The following is an 18,645-nucleotide window of genomic DNA, read 5'->3' on the forward strand; positions in this document are numbered from 1 at the left end:
GCTAAATTAAGCTAAGTCTTGCTTCTTTGTTTTTTTGGGTTATTTGTTTGCTATCATTTTTGTCCAGCTTGTACTAAATGTGATCCCTGACCTTGCTGGAAGCTCTAGGGGGCTGGTGTTCTCCCCCCGGGCCGTTAGACGGTTCGGGGGTTCTTGAATTTCCAGTGTGGATATTTTTGATAGGATTTTTTGCTGACCATATAAGTTATCTTTCTATATTCTGCTATTAGCTAGTGGGCCTCTCTTTGCTAAATTCCTAGCTCATTCTTATGTTTGTCTTTTCCTCTTACCTCACCGTTATTATTTGTGGGGGGCTTCTATCCAACTTTTTGGGGTATTTCCTCTGGAGGCAAGAAAGGTCTTCCTTTTCCCTTCTAGGGGTAGTTAGCTCTCCGGCTGGCGCGAGACGTCTAGGATCAACGTAGGAACGTTCCCCGGCTGCTGGTATTTGTGGTGCTAGGATTAGTTATATGGTCAGCCCAGTTACCACTGCCCTATGAGCTGGTTTTCTGTATTTACTGAATTAGCATTATTCCTGAGACCCTCTGCCATTGGGGTCATAACAGTATGCCAGGCCAATATTGAATGTTTAAAGCATTGCAGAAGTGGGATAATAAGAAAGGAAATTCTGAGTTTTTTTTTTCCTTCCTTCTCTTCCTCCCCTTTACCTTTGAGTGGCGTGTGCTTGCTGCAGACATGAATGTGCAGACCTTGACTACAAGTGTTCACCAGCTGGCAGCTCGTGTGCAGGGTATACAAGATTTTGTTACCAGTAGTCCTATGTCTGAACCTAAAATACCTATTCCGGAATTATTTTCTGGAGATCGATTTAGGTTTAGGAATTTCAAGAATAATTGTAAATTGTTTCTTTCTCTGAGACCCCGTTCATCTGGAGATTCTGCTCAGCAAGTTAAAATTGTTATTTCTTTTTTGCGGGGCGACCCTCAGGATTGGGCTTTCTCGCTAGCGCCAGGAGATCCGGCATTGGCGAATATTGATGCGTTTTTTCTGGCACTCGGATTGCTTTACGAGGAACCCAATCTTGAAATTCAGGCAGAAAAAGCCTTGCTGGCTATTTCTCAGGGTCAGGATGAAGCTGAAGTGTATTGCCAAAAATTTCGGAAATGGTCCGTGCTTACTCAGTGGAATGAGTGTGCTCTGGCCGCAAATTTCAGAAATGGCCTTTCTGAAGCCATTAAGAATGTGATGGTGGGTTTCCCCATTCCTACAAGTCTGAATGATTCTATGGCGCTTGCTATTCAAATTGACCGGCGTTTGCGGGAGCACAAAACCGCTAATCCTCTGGTGGTGTTGTCTGAACAAACACCTGATTTAATGCAATGTGATAGAATTCAGACTAGAAATGAACGGAAAAATCATAGACGTCAGAATGGGTTGTGTTTTTACTGTGGTGATTCTACACATGTTATATCAGCATGCTCTAAACGCCTAACAAGGGTTGTTAGTCCTGTCGCCATTGGTAATTTGCAACCTAAATTTATTTTGTCTGTGACTTTAATTTGCTCTTTGTCTTCTTACCCTGTTATGGCGTTTGTGGATTCAGGTGCCGCCCTGAGTCTTATGGATCTGTCATTTGCCAAGCGCTGTGGTTTTGTTCTTGAACCGTTAGTAAATCCTATTCCTCTTAGAGGTATTGATGCTACGCCATTGGCGGAAAATAAGCCGCAGTTTTGGACGCAGGTGACCATGTGCATGACTCCTGAACATCGGGAGGTGATTCGTTTTCTTGTTCTGCATAAAATGCATGATTTGGTCGTTTTGGGTCTGCCATGGTTACAGACCCACAATCCAGTCCTGGATTGGAAGGCAATGTCTGTGTCAAGTTGGGGCTGTCAGGGAATTCATGCTGATTCCCCGCCGGTGTCTATTGCTTCCTCTACCCCTTCGGAAGTTCCTGAGTATTTGTCTGATTATCAGGATGTATTCAGTGAGTCCAGATCCAGTGCTCTGCCTCCTCATAGGGACTGTGACTGCGCCATAGATTTGATTCCAGGTAGTAAATTTCCTAAGGGAAGATTATTTAATCTGTCAGTACCTGAGCATGCCGCAATGCGTTCATATATCAAGGAGTCTCTGGAGAAGGGGCATATCCGTCCATCCTCTTCCCCTCTTGGTGCGGGATTCTTTTTTGTGGCTAAGAAGGACGGATCTTTGAGACCTTGTATTGACTATCGGCTACTGAATAAAATCACTGTAAAATTTCAGTATCCTTTGCCTCTCTTGTCAGACTTGTTTGCCCGGATTAAGGGTGCCAAGTGGTTCACCAAGATAGATCTTCGTGGTGCATACAACCTTGTGCGCATTAAGCAAGGTGATGAATGGAAGACTGCATTTAATACGCCCGAAGGTCATTTTGAGTACTTGGTGATGCCTTTTGGGCTTTCTAATGCTCCCTCAGTATTTCAGTCCTTTATGCATGATATTTTCCGGAAGTATCTGGATAAATTTATGATTGTTTATCTGGACGATATTCTGGTTTTCTCTGAAGATTGGGACTCACATGTGGAGCAGGTCAGGATGGTGTTTCAGGTTTTGCGTGAGAATGCCTTGTTTGTTAAAGGCTCAAAGTGTCTCTTTGGAGTACAGAAAGTTCCCTTTTTGGGGTTTATTTTTTCCCCTTCTGCTGTGGAGATGGACCCAGTCAAGGTCCGAGCTATTCATGAGTGGACTCAACCCACGTCAGTTAAGAGTCTTCAGAAGTTCTTGGGTTTTGCTAACTTCTACCGTCGTTTTATCGCTAATTTTTCTAGCGTTGTTAAACCTTTGACGGATATGACCAAGAAAGGTTCTGATGTTGCTAACTGGGCTCCTGCAGCCGTGGAGGCGTTCCAGGAGTTGAAGCGCCGGTTTACTTCGGCGCCTGTTTTGTGCCAGCCTGATGTCTCACTTCCCTTTCAGGTCGAGGTGGATGCTTCTGAGATTGGGGCAGGGGCCGTTTTGTCACAGAGAGGCCCTGGTTGCTCGGTAATGAGACCATGTGCTTTCTTCTCTAGGAAGTTTTCGCCTGCTGAGCGGAATTATGATGTGGGCAATCGGGAATTACTGGCCATGAAGTGGGCATTTGAGGAGTGGCGTCATTGGCTCGAGGGTGCTAAACATCGTGTGGTGGTCTTGACTGATCACAAAAATTTGATGTATCTCGAGTCTGCTAAACGCTTGAATCCTAGACAGGCCCGCTGGTCATTGTTTTTCTCCCGTTTTGACTTTGTGGTCTCGTATTTACCAGGTTCAAAGAATGTGAAAGCTGATGCTCTTTCAAGGAGCTTTGTGCCTGACTCTCCTGGAGTCACAGAACCTGTTGGTATTCTTAAAGAAGGAGTTATTTTGTCAGCCATTTCTACTGATTTGCGACGTGTGTTGCAGAGATTTCAAGCTGGTAGACCTGACTCTTGTCCACCTGACAGACTTTTTGTTCCTGATAAATGGACCAGCAGAGTCATTTCCGAGGTTCATTCCTCGGTGTTGGCAGGTCATCCGGGAATTTTTGGCACCAGAGATCTGGTGGCTAGGTCATTTTGGTGGCCTTCCTTGGCACGGGATATACGGTCATTTGTGCAGTCCTGTGGGACTTGTGCTCGAGCTAAGCCTTGCTGTTCCCGTGCCAGTGGGTTGCTCTTGCCCTTGCCTGTCCCGAAGAGGCCTTGGACACATATTTCCATGGATTTCATTTCTGATCTCCCGGTGTCTCGGGGTATGTCTGTCATCTGGGTGGTATGTGATCGCTTTTCAAAAATGGTCCATTTGGTGCCTTTGCCTAAGCTGCCTTCCTCTTCCGATCTGGTTCCTGTGTTCCTTCAGAATGTGGTTCGTTTACACGGCATTCCTGAGAATATTGTGTCTGACAGAAGATCCCAGTTTGTTTCCAGGTTCTGGCGATCCTTTTGTGCTAGGATGGGCATTGATTTATCGTTCTCGTCTGCCTCTCATCCTCAGACTAATGGACAAACTGAGCGAACTAATCAGACTCTGGAAGCTTACTTGAGGTGTTTTGTTTTGGCAGATCAGGATGATTGGGTGACCTTCTTGCCGTTGGCTGAGTTTGCCCTAAATAATCGGGCTAGTTCCGCTACTTTGGTTTCGCCATTTTTCTGCAACTCTGGTTTCCATCCTCGTTTTTCCTCGGGACATGTGGAGCCTTCTGACTGTCCTGGAGTAGATTCTGTGGTGGATAGGTTGCAGCAGATCTGGAATCATGTGGTGGACAACTTGAAGTTGTCACAGGAGAAGGCTCAGCGTTTTGCCAACCGCCGCCGCGGTGTGGGTCCCCGACTTCGTGTTGGGGATTTGGTGTGGCTGTCTTCTCGATTTGTTCCTATGAAGGTCTCCTCTCCTAAATTTAAGCCTCGCTTCATCGGTCCTTACAAGATATTGGAAATCCTTAATCCTGTGTCCTTTCGCTTGGATCTTCCGGTTTCGTTTGCCATTCACAACGTGTTCCATAGGTCTTTGTTACGACGCTACGTTGTGCCTGTGGTTCCTTCTGCTGAGCCTCCTGCTCCGGTGTTGGTTGAGGGCGAGTTGGAGTACGTGGTGGAGAAGATCTTGGATTCTCGTCTCTCCAGGCGGAGGCTTCAGTATTTGGTCAAGTGGAAGGGTTATGGTCAGGAGGATAATTCCTGGGTGGTTGCCTCTGATGTGCATGCGGCCGATTTAGTTCGTGCCTTTCACGCTGCTCATCCTGATCGTCCTGGTGGTCTTTGTGAGGGTTCGGTGACCCCTCCTTAAGGGGGGGGTACTGTTGTGAATTAGACTTTTTTGGCTCCCTCTAGTGGTTACTAGTGATATGACTCTGGCATTTCCTTCCCTCTGTTTGCACCCAGCTGGGTCGTTACTTCAGGGGTGTTGCTATATAAACCTCCTGGAACCTTAGTCCAGTGCCTGGCATCGGTGTTATCAGACACATTCTGTTTGCTCCTGTTTGCTGGTCCTGGTTCGTGCTAAATTAAGCTAAGTCTTGCTTCTTTGTTTTTTTGGGTTATTTGTTTGCTATCATTTTTGTCCAGCTTGTACTAAATGTGATCCCTGACCTTGCTGGAAGCTCTAGGGGGCTGGTGTTCTCCCCCCGGGCCGTTAGACGGTTCGGGGGTTCTTGAATTTCCAGTGTGGATATTTTTGATAGGATTTTTTGCTGACCATATAAGTTATCTTTCTATATTCTGCTATTAGCTAGTGGGCCTCTCTTTGCTAAATTCCTAGCTCATTCTTATGTTTGTCTTTTCCTCTTACCTCACCGTTATTATTTGTGGGGGGCTTCTATCCAACTTTTTGGGGTATTTCCTCTGGAGGCAAGAAAGGTCTTCCTTTTCCCTTCTAGGGGTAGTTAGCTCTCCGGCTGGCGCGAGACGTCTAGGATCAACGTAGGAACGTTCCCCGGCTGCTGGTATTTGTGGTGCTAGGATTAGTTATATGGTCAGCCCAGTTACCACTGCCCTATGAGCTGGTTTTCTGTATTTACTGACTTAGCATTATTCCTGAGACCCTCTGCCATTGGGGTCATAACACATGAAGACCACAGTAGATGTGTGTAGATGAGTCTTACTGTCTGGTTACTGCAAGTTCTGAGTTGATGGCACAGTTGGACATCTTCCGTCCTTCATTTGCTACACTAAGTTTCCTTGTCTGACCCCTGTGTCTATGATCCACAACTTTGCCAATTTTTTTTATTTCCTCAATGCTGAGAAATAGGGGCAGATACTTATCATCATGCAACATCATCAGTGAGGCATCTGATTGACTCTGAATTTATTCTACAGCTGGAAAATGACCCCAAACATTCAGCCAATCTCATGAAAAACTATCTTCAGTGAAAAGAAGAACAGAGAGTCCTGGAAGTGACGGTATGGTCCCACAGAGCCCTGATCTCAATATATTTGAGTCTGTCTGGGATTTCATGTAGAAGGATTTGAGAAAATCTACAGCCACAGAAGATCTGTGGTTAGTTCTGCAAGATATTGGGAACAACCTCCCTGCCGAATTTCTTCAAAAACTGTGTGCAGGTGTACATGGAAGAATTTATGCTTTGATGCTGCTTTGACGGCAAGAGATGATCACACCAAATATTGATATGATTTAGATTTCTCTTATGTTCACCCCCTTTGCATTTTGTTAATTGATAAAAATTATCAACACTTCTATTTTCAAAAGCATTAGTTTGCAGAATTTTTTACGCACCTGTCTAAAACTTTAGCACAATACTGATATATAAATATATATATTTCTTTAGCTCTGTAAGGTTTGTGGATCACTGGTCATTACTGGAGAATATCTGTCTCAAAAGCTGGAACGTATAGAACGCATGCTCAGCAGTATGTCTTATGTCTACATAATACACCTTCGTCAATAATGATTTTAGGAATCCACGGTGGTATGTGACGGAATTCGTGTTGACAACCCAACATGTCAGAAGACTTCAACACGCCCCTGTACAATGCAATATATAGAGTTGATCTCACTTTAGAAAGATTGAAAATGCAAAATTTGAAATATAGGAAAGAAGCAAATTGGTCCTGAAATAAAGAGCCTTTATTCTACTACCTGAGCTTGATTATGTGTGAAATAATGCTCGTGAGCTCAGTACTTACATTAATACCATTTTTTCTTCTAAGAAATGAGCTGTATGTCATTCTGTTGTAGGCCCTAATTGGTTTCAGATATTCAGTAGTTAATGATGAGGAGTTGGAGGTAATATGTGATCCTGTCATTTGGTGTTGTATTAGTATTAGGGATGGTGAGACAAATCATATGTCTTTGCTTATTAAACCACCCCAGCCCTGACACTAACACGGCAATGAGATCTTTCTGTGGGCCACACATGATAGAAGAGACATGATCAAATGGAACCAATCATGGGATGTGATTTTCTTTTTACATATGCCACTGTCTATATATATATATATATATATATATATATATATATATATATATATATATATATATATATATATATATATATATATATACTGTATATAGAAAGGTGACAAAGAAGATGAAGGATTGGCAAAATTCATGCAATAAAGAATATAAAAAACACATAAAATAAGAGAAAAAGGAAATTCTATATACAAAGAAAGGATATGACTGCAAGACATATGCAATGTAAGAAATCTGAAAATATTAATTGTTTCCACCATTTTAACCCTCTGAACATATTTCTAGTGATGAGCGAGTGTACTCATTGCTCAGGTTTTCCCGAGCACGCTTGGGTGATCTCCGAGTATTTGTTAGTGTTCAAAAATTAAGTTTTCATCGCCTCAGCAGCATGATTTACAGCTATTAGCCAGCATGATTACATGTGGGGATTACATAGCAACCAGGCAACCCCCAAATGTACTCAGCCTGGCTAGTAGCTGTAAATCATTCAGCTGTGGTGATGAAAACTAAATCTCCGAAAATTAACAAATACTCGGAGATACCCAAGCGTGCTCGGGAATACCTGAATAGCGAGTACACTCGCTCATCACTACATATTTCACATCAATCAGTGGTGCAGAGGTAGAGTAGCACAGGCTCTGGTTCCAGATGGGGCTAAGGCTCCTTTTTCAAGAAGACACACCAGTATAATAAATGACTCATGATAGATTAGCTGTGTTAAAGATTGGGATCCAGAAGTTTAATATTTTACCACTGACGTGAATTATTAATATTTAAGCAATGCTTAAGAGTATTTTTTAAATTATAATCCTGACACTAAGCCAAAATGTTTGCAAATTCCAAGTTTTGCTCAATCAATTTTGCTATCACAGCTATATTGGTTATACAAGATGAAGACATAAGTGTGAAGAATATCTCACATTACTTAAAACAAGTCATGGACAAAAATCATCACAAAGTTATAATTTTTTCTCTGAAATTCAAGGTACAGTACCAAACATAATGTCTAGATAATGTATCATTATGCGTAATGTTTGTAGAATCGATGGTTTAATGCAGCTATAGAATTATTCCATGATTGCCATAATTGTGGTAGTCAAGTTGTGAGTAGTGTTGAGCGATACCTTCCGATACTCAAAGGTATCGATATCGGATGGTATCGGCCGATATCCAAAAAATGTCGGATATCGCCGATACCGATACCCGATACCAATGCAAGTCAATGGGACACAAGTATCGGAAGGTATCCTGGATGGTTCCCAGGGTCTGAAGGAGAGGAAACTCTCCTTCAGGCCCTGGAATCCATGTTCATGTAAAAAATAAAGAATTAAAATAAAAAATATGGATATACTCACCCCTCCGGCGGCCCCTGGACCTTACCGATGTAACCGGCACACTCCGTTCCAAAGAATGAGCAGTGAAGGACCTTCGATGACGTCGCGGCTTGTGATTGGTCGCGTGACCGCTCATGTGACCGCTCACGCGACCAATCACAAGCCACGACGTCATTGCAGGTCCTAAACTCACTGCATTCTTAGGAACGGAGGCTGCAGGTTACATCGGTAAGGTCCAGGGGCCGCCGGACGGGTGAGTATATCCATATTTTTTATTTTTATTCTTTATTTTTTACATGAATATGGATCCCAGGGCCTGAAGGAGAGTCTCCTCTCCTCCAGACCCTGGGAACCATACACTGGGAACTTCCGATTCCGATTTCCGATATCACAAAAATATATCGGAACTCGGTATCAGAATTCCGATACAGCAAATATCGGCCGATACCCGATACTTGCGGTATTGGAATGGTCAACACTAGTTGTGAGACAGAAGTGGAAAAAGATTCAATAAGGAAAATATTCATCTCCATTGGAATGATCAGGGAATATGTTATATTGATCTATAAAAATGATCCTGGGCTGTCAAGTTTCATTGTATTCTTCAGACTTCATGGTTTGAGTTTTTACTTCCTCCTAATGGTGATGTCCATTATCACTCATATTTCAAAGATGTTTGAGAGAAAAACCACCTTGTTGTTACTCACCATAGCCACTCCTTACTCCCTACTTCTAAGGACACCTTGCTTTGCTGTAGTCCATGCCATGTTTTCAAGTAAGGCTACTTTCACGCATCAGGTTTTTGCCGTCAGGCGCAATCCGGCAAATTGTGAAAAAAAACAATTCAATCGCCGGATCCATTTTTTTCCCATAGACTTACATTAGCGCCGGATTGTGCCTGATGGCCTTCCGTTTCACCCGTTTTTCGCCGGTTGCGGGAAAAATTGCCGTTCCAGCAGCTGGAGAAAACGTACAGAGGAACGTTTTTTTTGTTCCAGCAAAAAACTTGCCGGCGCCTTCAGGCTTTTCTTACAATGCCACATGACGATATCCGGCGCCATAGTCCGGCCTCCAACCTGCGCATGCCCTGTTCTCTCTCTCTCTTTCTCGTTCTCTCTCTCTCTTTTTACTATTGATGCTGCCTATGCAGCATCAATAGTAAAAAGATATAACGTAAAAAATAAAAAATCATGATATTCTCACCTCACGGCAACCCCGGCAGCCTTCACGCTCCTCGCAATGCTTGTGATGCTCCCATTCCCAGTAATGCATCACGGTAATGACCCCAGATGACGTAGCGGTCTCGCAAGACCGCTACATCATCACAGGTCATTGCCGCAAGGCATTATTGGGAACGGGAGCATTGCGAGGAGCGGGAAGGCTGCTGGGGCGCTGGAAGGTGAGAATATCCCCTCTCAGCTGCGAGCCCTTAGGTGCATATAAATTCAAAGCCATGAGTCTGACCAGACGTGTATGACCATCTTTAAAATTCCATCTTTTAAATTACAGATTTTTAATTACTCTGAATTAGACTAGAATTCCATGATGCACTTACCCATTCATCACTGCTGTACTATCATCATCCTCATCACCACCTGTATCATCTAATCGAGTTGTTTTGTCTACCCACAGGTATGCTTCACTCAGCTTTCCTGCTTTATCTGTCTATATGAAGTGCATATATTCCCCAACTGGTATGCTTCACTCAGCTTTCCTGCTTTATCTGTCTATATGAAGTGCATATAATTCCCACCTGGTATTATTTGCTTACCCATTATTTTCTATCCATATGTACTTCATTGCTCTTGCTTCTCCTTTGCATACCTGTGTGGTCAATCTGCACCACCCCCTCTTTATGACCTGGCTTAACTGTGAACATGTGCTCTGGACACACACGCCCACATCCCCTATCAGCTGCGAGCCCTTAGGTGCACATAAATTCAAAGCCATGAGTCTGACCAGACGTGTTTGACCATCTTTAAAATTCCATCTTTTAAATTACAGATTTTTAATTACTCTGAATTAGACTAGAATTGGACTGGAATTGACTGGAAGGTAAAGGAATAGAAAACTACTATAATGTTTTGGTTTCTTTTAACATTCATCCTCATACTACTTTATTTCTTCCTATGTCCTGTAATCCCTCCACCGAGTAAGGAACTAGTCATTTCTTCCTCCATCCTCCCCAGCCACCTCACCTCCTCCACAGAACTGTTCCTTCACATACAATCCTTTTTCTCCAGACACACACGGCCACATCATGTCCTATCCAGCTCCCACCTTCTAACGGTCTGTCTGCTGCTCCTCATTGCTGGCGACGAATCCCCTAATCCCGGCCCTCCTCAACACATCCCCACACTCATTTATAACCCCTTGCCATGATCCTGTACGCGTCTTCGCAACCATGATAATCTCATACCCATTCATACAGCCTCGACTCCCCCACTCCCCCTACCTGGAGCAATATGGAAAGCACGCTCTGTCTGCAATAAACTGTCATTTATCCATGACCTCTTTATCAATGACAAGCTCTCCTTCTTTGGCCTCATTGAAACCTGGCTCACCCCTCTGACTCAGCCTCTTCAGCCACGCTTTCCTATGGCGGATTCCACCTCTCTCACACCCCTCGCCCCAGCAACGAGCGTGGTGAAGGAGTTGGCTTGCTCCTGTCTGATACCTGCTCCTTTACCCCAATTCCACTACCAGCCTTCGCTACTCTTCCCTCTTTTGAGGTGCACTCCGTCCGCATCTACTCCCTCTCCAACCTCCAGCTGGCTGTCATCTACCACCCCCCAGAACTAGCCATCTCCACCTTTCTTGACCACTTCCCCACCTGGCTACTTCATTTCCTCTCAGCCGACATCTCCACTATCATCATGCGTGACTTCAATATCCCCATTGACACTTCCACCTCAGCCACCTCTAAACTTTTATTGCTCACTGCCTCCTTTGGTCTCACTCAATGGTCATCCGCAGCCACCCATAAAGATGGCCACACATTGGACCTCATCTTCACCCGCCTCTGTTCCCTCACTAACTCACCCCTCCCCCTGTCTGATCACAACCTACTGACATTTTCTTCCCTCTCCTCTCCTGGTGCACAACCTCCACTCCACAAACTCATTCACCCTTGCAGAAATCTCAAACACCTCAATTTGCACTCACTCTCTGAGTCCCTTCTCCCTCATACAAACATAGCTTCCTTCCATGACACAGATGCTGCTGCCACTTTTCATAACACCACCATAACAGCTACACTTGATTTGGCCGCCCCCGCACGCATAGCAAAACTCGTACAATCAACAGGCAGCCCTGGCTAACCAGCCTGACCAAAGAACTGAGATGGGCTTCCTGGGTCCCTGAGCAGAGATGGAAGAGATCTTGTTCTGCTGAGCACTTCACTGCATATAAGCAGTTTCTCGCCAGCTTCAAGTCCACGCTCACTGCCGCAAAACAAACCTACTTCTCATCTCTCATATCCTCCCTGACTCACAATCTGTTGTGAATTAGACTTCTTGGCTCCCTCTGGTGGTTATTAGTGATATGACTCTGGGATTTTCTTTCCTCAGTTTGCACCCACCTGGGTCGTTAGTCCAGGGGTGTTGCTATATAAACCTCCTGGATCCTTAGTCCAGTGCCTGGCATCGTTGTAATCAGATCCTTTTTGTTTGCTCCTATCTGCTGGTCCTGGTTCGTGCAAAATTAAGCTAAGTCCTGCTTCTTTGTTTTTTGGGTTATTTGCTTGCTCTCATTTTTGTCCAGCTTGTACTAAATGTGATTCCTGACCTTGCTTGAAGCTCTAGGGGGCTGGTGTTCTCCCCCCGGGCCGTTAGACGGTTCGGGGGTTCTTGAATATCCAGCGTGGATATTTTTGATAGGGTTTTTGCTGACCATATAAGTTATCTTACTATATTCTGCTATTAGCTAGTGGGCCTCTCTTTGCTAAATACCTAGCTCATCCTTACGTTTGTCTTTTCCTCTTACCTCACCGTTATTATTTGTTGGGGGCTTGTATCCAACTTTTGGGGTCTTTTCTCTGGAGGCAAGAAAGGTCTTTCTTTTCCCTTCTAGCGTTAGTTAGTTCTCCGGCTGGCGCGAGACGTCTAGAATCAACGTAGGCACGTTCCCCGGCTGCTGATATTTGTGGTGCTAGGATTAGATATATGGTCAGATCAGTTTCCACTGCCCTATGAGCTGGTTTTTGTGTTTGCAGACTTAGAAACTATTTCTGAGACCCTCTGCCATTGGGGTCATAACACAATCCTAAACAGCTCTTCAACAATTTCAATTCTCTACTCCGTCCCCCAACACCTCCTCCCTTCCCTCTCATTTCTGCTGAAGAATTTGCCTCTTTCTTTAAGCAGAAGATCGATAACATCAGACAAAGCTTTAGCCTGCAGCCCCCAATGCCCCTCCTCTTGACTAGGGTTGAGCGAAACGGATCGGTCATTTTCATAAGTCGCCGACTTTTGGCAAATTCGGCGTTTCATGAAACCCGACCCGATCCCTGTGTGGGGTCGGCCATGCGGTACACGATCTTGGCGCCAAAGTCGCGTTTCGTATGATGCCTTCCCCGCCATTTTTTCAACCAATTAAGGAGTGTGGGCAGCGTGATGACATAGGTTCCGGTTTGGTTTCTGCGGCGTCATAGAGCCATATTACCATTTGGGCTGCAGTGATTTCCGCAGTCAAACACAACATATGCTTTGCACGGAGGGGAGAGTGAGAGAGAGAGAGAGAGAGAGAGAGAGAATAAAAAATCCACATTGACTTGCATTGGGTTTCGTGTTCCGGTCCGGAACCCGACTTCACAGTAGAATCGGCCGATTTCACGCGATCCGACTTTCGAGAAGGTCGGGTTTCACAAAACCCAACTCGATCCTAAAAAAACAAAAGTCGCTCAACCCTACTCTTGACTTCTCAGCCCTGTTCCAAAGCCAGCTTCTCCACCATGACAGATGATCAGCTCTCCATCCTTCAGTCAAGATCACATCTCACCACTTGCATGCTTGACCTGCTCCTGTCCCACCTCATCCCTAACCTCGCAAAAGTCTTCATCCCAACCCTAACAGAACTCTTCAACCTCTCACTTACAAACGGTGTCTTCCCCTCATCCTTCAAACATGCATCAATCACACCTATCCTCAAAAAACCCTCCCTCGAACCATCCTCTGTGTCCAGCTATCGCCCGATATCCCTTCTCTCTTATGCCTCAAAACTACTGGAACAGCATGTCCATCTTGAACTGTACTCCCTCCTCTCCTCCTGCTCCCTCTTTGACCGGTTACAATCTGGCTTCCGACCCCATCACTCAACTGAAACTGCCCTAACTAAAGTGACAAATGACCTACTAATTGCCAAGAGCAAGCGACACTACTCTGTCCTCCTTCACCTGGACCTGTCTCCTGCCTTTGACACTGTGGACCACTCCCTCCTGTTACAGATTCTCTCATCTCTTGGCATCACAGACTTAGCCCTATCCTGAATCTCATCATATCTAACAGACCGGATATTCAGTGTCTCCCTCTCCCACACCACCTCCTCATCTCACCCCCTGTCTGTCGGTGTTCCTCAGTTCTAGGCCCTCTACTCTTCTCCATCTACACCTTCGGCCTGGGACAACTCATAGAATCCCACAGTTTACAATATCATCTCTATGTTGACACGCAGATCTACCTGTTGTGAATTAGACTTTTTGGCTCCCTCTTGTGGTTTCTAGTGATATGACTCTGGGATTTTCTTCCCTCAGTTTGCACCCAGCTGGGTCGTTAGTTCAGGGGCGTTGCTATATAAACCTCCTGGAACCTTAGTCCAGTGCCTGGCATCGTTGTAATCAGACACATTCTGTTTGCTCCTATCTGCTGGTCCCGGTTCGTGCAAAATTAAGCTAAGTCCTGCTTCTTTGTTTTTTGGGTTATTTGCTTGCTCTCATTTTTGTCCAGCTTGTACTAAATGTGATTCCTGACCTTGCTGGAAGCTCTAGGGGGCTGGTGTTCTCCCCCCGGGCCGTTAGACGGTTCGGGGGTTCTTGAATTTCCAGTGTGGACTTGTTTGCCCGGATTAAGGGTGCCAAGTGGTTCACCAAGATAGATCTTCGTGGTGCATACAACCTTGTGCGCATTAAGCAAGGTGATGAATGGAAGACTGCATTTAATACGCCCGAAGGTCATTTTGAGTACTTGGTGATGCCTTTTGGGCTTTCTAATGCTCCCTCAGTGTTTCAGTCCTTTATGCATGATATTTTCCGGAAGTATCTGGATAAATTTATGATTGTTTATCTGGATGATATTCTGGTTTTCTCTGATGATTGGGACTCACATGTGGAGCAGGTCAGGATGGTGTTTCAGGTTTTGCGTGAGAATGCCTTGTTTGTTAAAGGCTCAAAGTGTCTCTTTGGAGTACAGAAGGTTCCCTTTTTGGGGTTTATTTTTTCCCCTTCTGCTGTGGAGATGGACCCAGTCAAGGTCCGAGCTATTCATGAGTGGACTCAACCCACGTCAGTTAAGAGTCTTCAGAAGTTCTTGGGTTTTGCTAACTTCTACCGTCATTTTATCGCTAATTTTTCTAGCGTTGTTAAACCTTTGACGGATATGACCAAGAAAGGTTCTGATGTTGCTAACTGGGCTCCTGCAGCCGTGGAGGCGTTCCAGGAGTTGAAGCGCCTGTTTACTTCGGCGCCTGTTTTGTGCCAGCCTGATGTCTCACTTCCCTTTCAGGTCGAGGTGGATGCTTCTGAGATTGGGGCAGGGGCCGTTTTGTCACAGAGAGGCCCTGGTTGCTCGGTAATGAGACCATGTGCTTTTTTCTCTAGGAAGTTTTCGCCTGCTGAGCGGAATTATGATGTTGGCAATCGGGAGTTACTGGCCATGAAGTGGGCATTTGAGGAGTGGCGTCATTGGCTCGAGGGTGCTAAGCATCGTGTGGTGGTCTTGACTGATCACAAAAATTTGATGTATCTCGAGTCTGCTAAGCGCCTGAATCCTAGACAGGCCCGCTGGTCATTGTTTTTCTCCCGTTTTGACTTTGTGGTCTCGTATTTACCAGGTTCAAAGAATGTGAAAGCTGATGCTCTTTCAAGGAGCTTTGTGCCTGACTCTCCTGGAGTCACAGAACCTGTTGGTATTCTTAAAGAGGGAGTTATCTTGTCAGCCATTTCTCCTGATTTGCGACGTGTGTTGCAGAGATTCCAGGCTGGTAGACCTGACTCTTGTCCACCTGACAGACTGTTTGTTCCTGATAAGTGGACCAGCAGAGTCATTTCCGAGGTTCATTCCTCGGTGTTGGCAGGTCATCCGGGAATTTTTGGCACCAGAGATCTGGTGGCTAGGTCATTTTGGTGGCCTTCCTTGTCACGGGATGTACGGTCATTTGTGCAGTCCTGTGGGACTTGTGCTCGAGCTAAGCCTTGCTGTTCTCGTGCCAGCGGGTTGCTCTTGCCCTTGCCTGTCCCGAAGAGGCCTTGGACACATATTTCCATGGATTTCATTTCTGATCTCCCGGTGTCTCGGGGTATGTCTGTCATCTGGGTGGTATGTGATCGCTTTTCAAAAATGGTCCATTTGGTGCCTTTGCCTAAGCTGCCTTCCTCTTCCGATCTGGTTCCTGTGTTCCTTCAGAATGTGGTTCGTTTGCACGGCATTCCTGAGAATGTTGTGTCTGACAGAGGATCCCAGTTTGTTTCCAGGTTCTGGCGATCCTTTTGTGCTAGGATGGGCATTGATTTGTCGTTCTCGTCTGCCTTTCATCCTCAGACTAATGGACAAACTGAGCGAACTAATCAGACTCTGGAGGCTTACTTGAGGTGTTTTGTTTCGGCGGATCAGGATGATTGGGTGACCTTCTTGCCGTTGGCTGAGTTTGCCCTTAATAATCGGGCTAGTTCCGCTACTTTGGTTTCACCATTTTTCTGCAACTCTGGTTTCCATCCTCGTTTTTCCTCGGGACATGTGGAGCCTTCTGACTGCCCTGGGGTGGATTCTGTGGTGGATAGGTTGCAGCGGATCTGGAATCATGTGGTGGACAACTTAAAATTGTCACAGGAGAAGGCTCAGCGTTTTGCCAACCGCCGCCGCGGTGTGGGTCCCCGACTTCGTGTTGGGGATTTGGTGTGGCTGTCTTCTCGATTTGTTCCTATGAAGGTCTCCTCTCCTAAATTTAAGCCTCGCTTCATTGGTCCTTAAAAGATATTGGAAATCCTTAATCCAGTGTCCTTTTGCTTGGATCTTCCGGTTTCGTTTGCCATTCACAACGTGTTCCATAGGTCTTTGTTACGACGCTACGTTGTGCCTGTGGTTCCTTCTGCTGAGCCTCCTGCTCCGGTGTTGGTTGAGGGCGAGTTGGAGTACGTGGTAGAGAAGATCTTAGATTCTCGTCTCTCCAGACGGAGGCTTCAGTATTTGGTCAAGTGGAAGGGCTATGGTCAGGAGGATAATTCCTGGGTGGTTGCCTCTGATGTGCATGCGGCCGATTTAGTTCGTGCCTTTCACGCTGCTCATCCTGATCGCCCTGGTGGTCTTGGTGAGGGTTCGGTGACCCCTCCTTAAGGGGGGGGTACTGTTGTGAATTAGACTTTTTGGCTCCCTCTTGTGGTTTCTAGTGATATGACTGGGATTTTCTTCCCTCAGTTTGCACCCAGCTGGGTCGTTAGTTCAGGGGCGTTGCTATATAAACCTCCTGGAACCTTAGTCCAGTGCCTGGCATCGTTGTAATCAGACACATTCTGTTTGCTCCTATCTGCTGGTCCCGGTTCGTGCAAAATTAAGCTAAGTCCTGCTTCTTTGTTTTTTGGGTTATTTGCTTGCTCTCATTTTTGTCCAGCTTGTACTAAATGTGATTCCTGACCTTGCTGGAAGCTCTAGGGGGCTGGTGTTCTCCCCCCGGGCCGTTAGACGGTTCGGGGGTTCTTGAATTTCCAGTGTGGATATTTTTGATAGGATTTTTTGCTGACCATATAAGTTATCTTTCTTTATTCTGCTATTAGCTAGTGGGCCTCTCTTTGCTAAATACCTAGCTCATTCTTATGTTTGTCTTTTCCTCTTACCTCACCGTTATTATTTGTTGGGGGCTTCTATCCAACTTTTGGGGTATTTTCTCTGGAGGCAAGAAAGGTCTTTCTTTTCCCTTCTAGGGTTAGTTAGTTCTCCAGCTGGCGCGAGACGTCTAGGATCAATGTAGGAACGTTCCCCGGCTGCTGGTATTTGTGGTGCTAGGATTAGATATATGGTCAGCCCAGTTACCACTACCCTATGAGCTGGTTTTCTGTGTTTGCAGATTTAGCAATTATTCCTGAGACCCTCTGCCATTGGGGTCATAACTTCTACCTATCTGGACCTGACCTCACTTCCTTACTGACCAAAATCCCACAATGGCTGTCTGCTATTTCATCTTTCTTTTCTGCTCACTTTCTGAAACTGAACATGGACAAAACAGAATTCATCATCTTTCCCCCACCTCATGCTACCCCTCCACCCGACCTATCCATCAATGTTAATGGCTGCTCACTTTCCCCGGTCCCGCACGCTCGCTGCCTCTGGGTGATCCTTGACTCTACCCTCTCTTTCAAGCCACATATCCAAGCCCTTGCCTCCTCTTGCTGATTCCAACTCAAAAACATTTCCCGGATCCGTGCATTCCTTGACCATGAAACCACAAAAACACTAGTACATGCCCTTATCATCTTCCGCCTTGACTACTGCAACCTTCTACTCTCTGACCTCCCTTCCAGCACTCTGGCACCCCTCCAATCCTTCCTAAACTCTGCTGCCTGACTAATCCACCTGTCTCCCTGTTATTCCCCAGCCTCTCCTCTCTGCCAGGCCCTTCATTGGCTTCCTATTGCGCAGAGGCTATAGTTCAAAACACTAACAATGACATACAAAGCCATTCACAACCTGACTCCTCTATACATCTGTGACATGGTCTCCCGGTACCTACCTACACGCAACCTTCGATCATCCCATGATCTCCTTCTCTACTCCTCTCTCATTTATTCCCCCCACAACCGCATTCAAGACTTCTCCCGTGCTTCCCCTATACTCTGGAACTGTCTACCCCAACACATCAGGCTCTCGCCTACCACGGAAACCTTCAAAAGGAACCTGAAGACCCACCTCTTCCAACAAGCCTACAACCTGCAGTGATCCTCAGTCTACTGAACTGCCACATGACCAGCTCTACCCTCTCCTAGTGTATCCTCACCCATCCCCTGTAGACTGTGAGCCCTCGCGGGCAGGGTCCTCTCTTCTCCTGTACTTGTGTGTGCCTTGTTTTACTCATGTTTATTGTACTTGTCTATATTTGCCCCGTTCACATGTAAAGTGCCATGGAATAAATGGCGCTATAAAAATGTATAATAATAATAATAATAATAATAAGTAATATCATGATTTTTTTATTTTTTTAAATTATTTTTTACATTATA

The sequence above is a fragment of the Ranitomeya variabilis genome, chromosome 8 (assembly GCF_051348905.1).
Source record: "Ranitomeya variabilis isolate aRanVar5 chromosome 8, aRanVar5.hap1, whole genome shotgun sequence".
NCBI lineage: Eukaryota > Metazoa > Chordata > Amphibia > Anura > Dendrobatidae > Ranitomeya > Ranitomeya variabilis.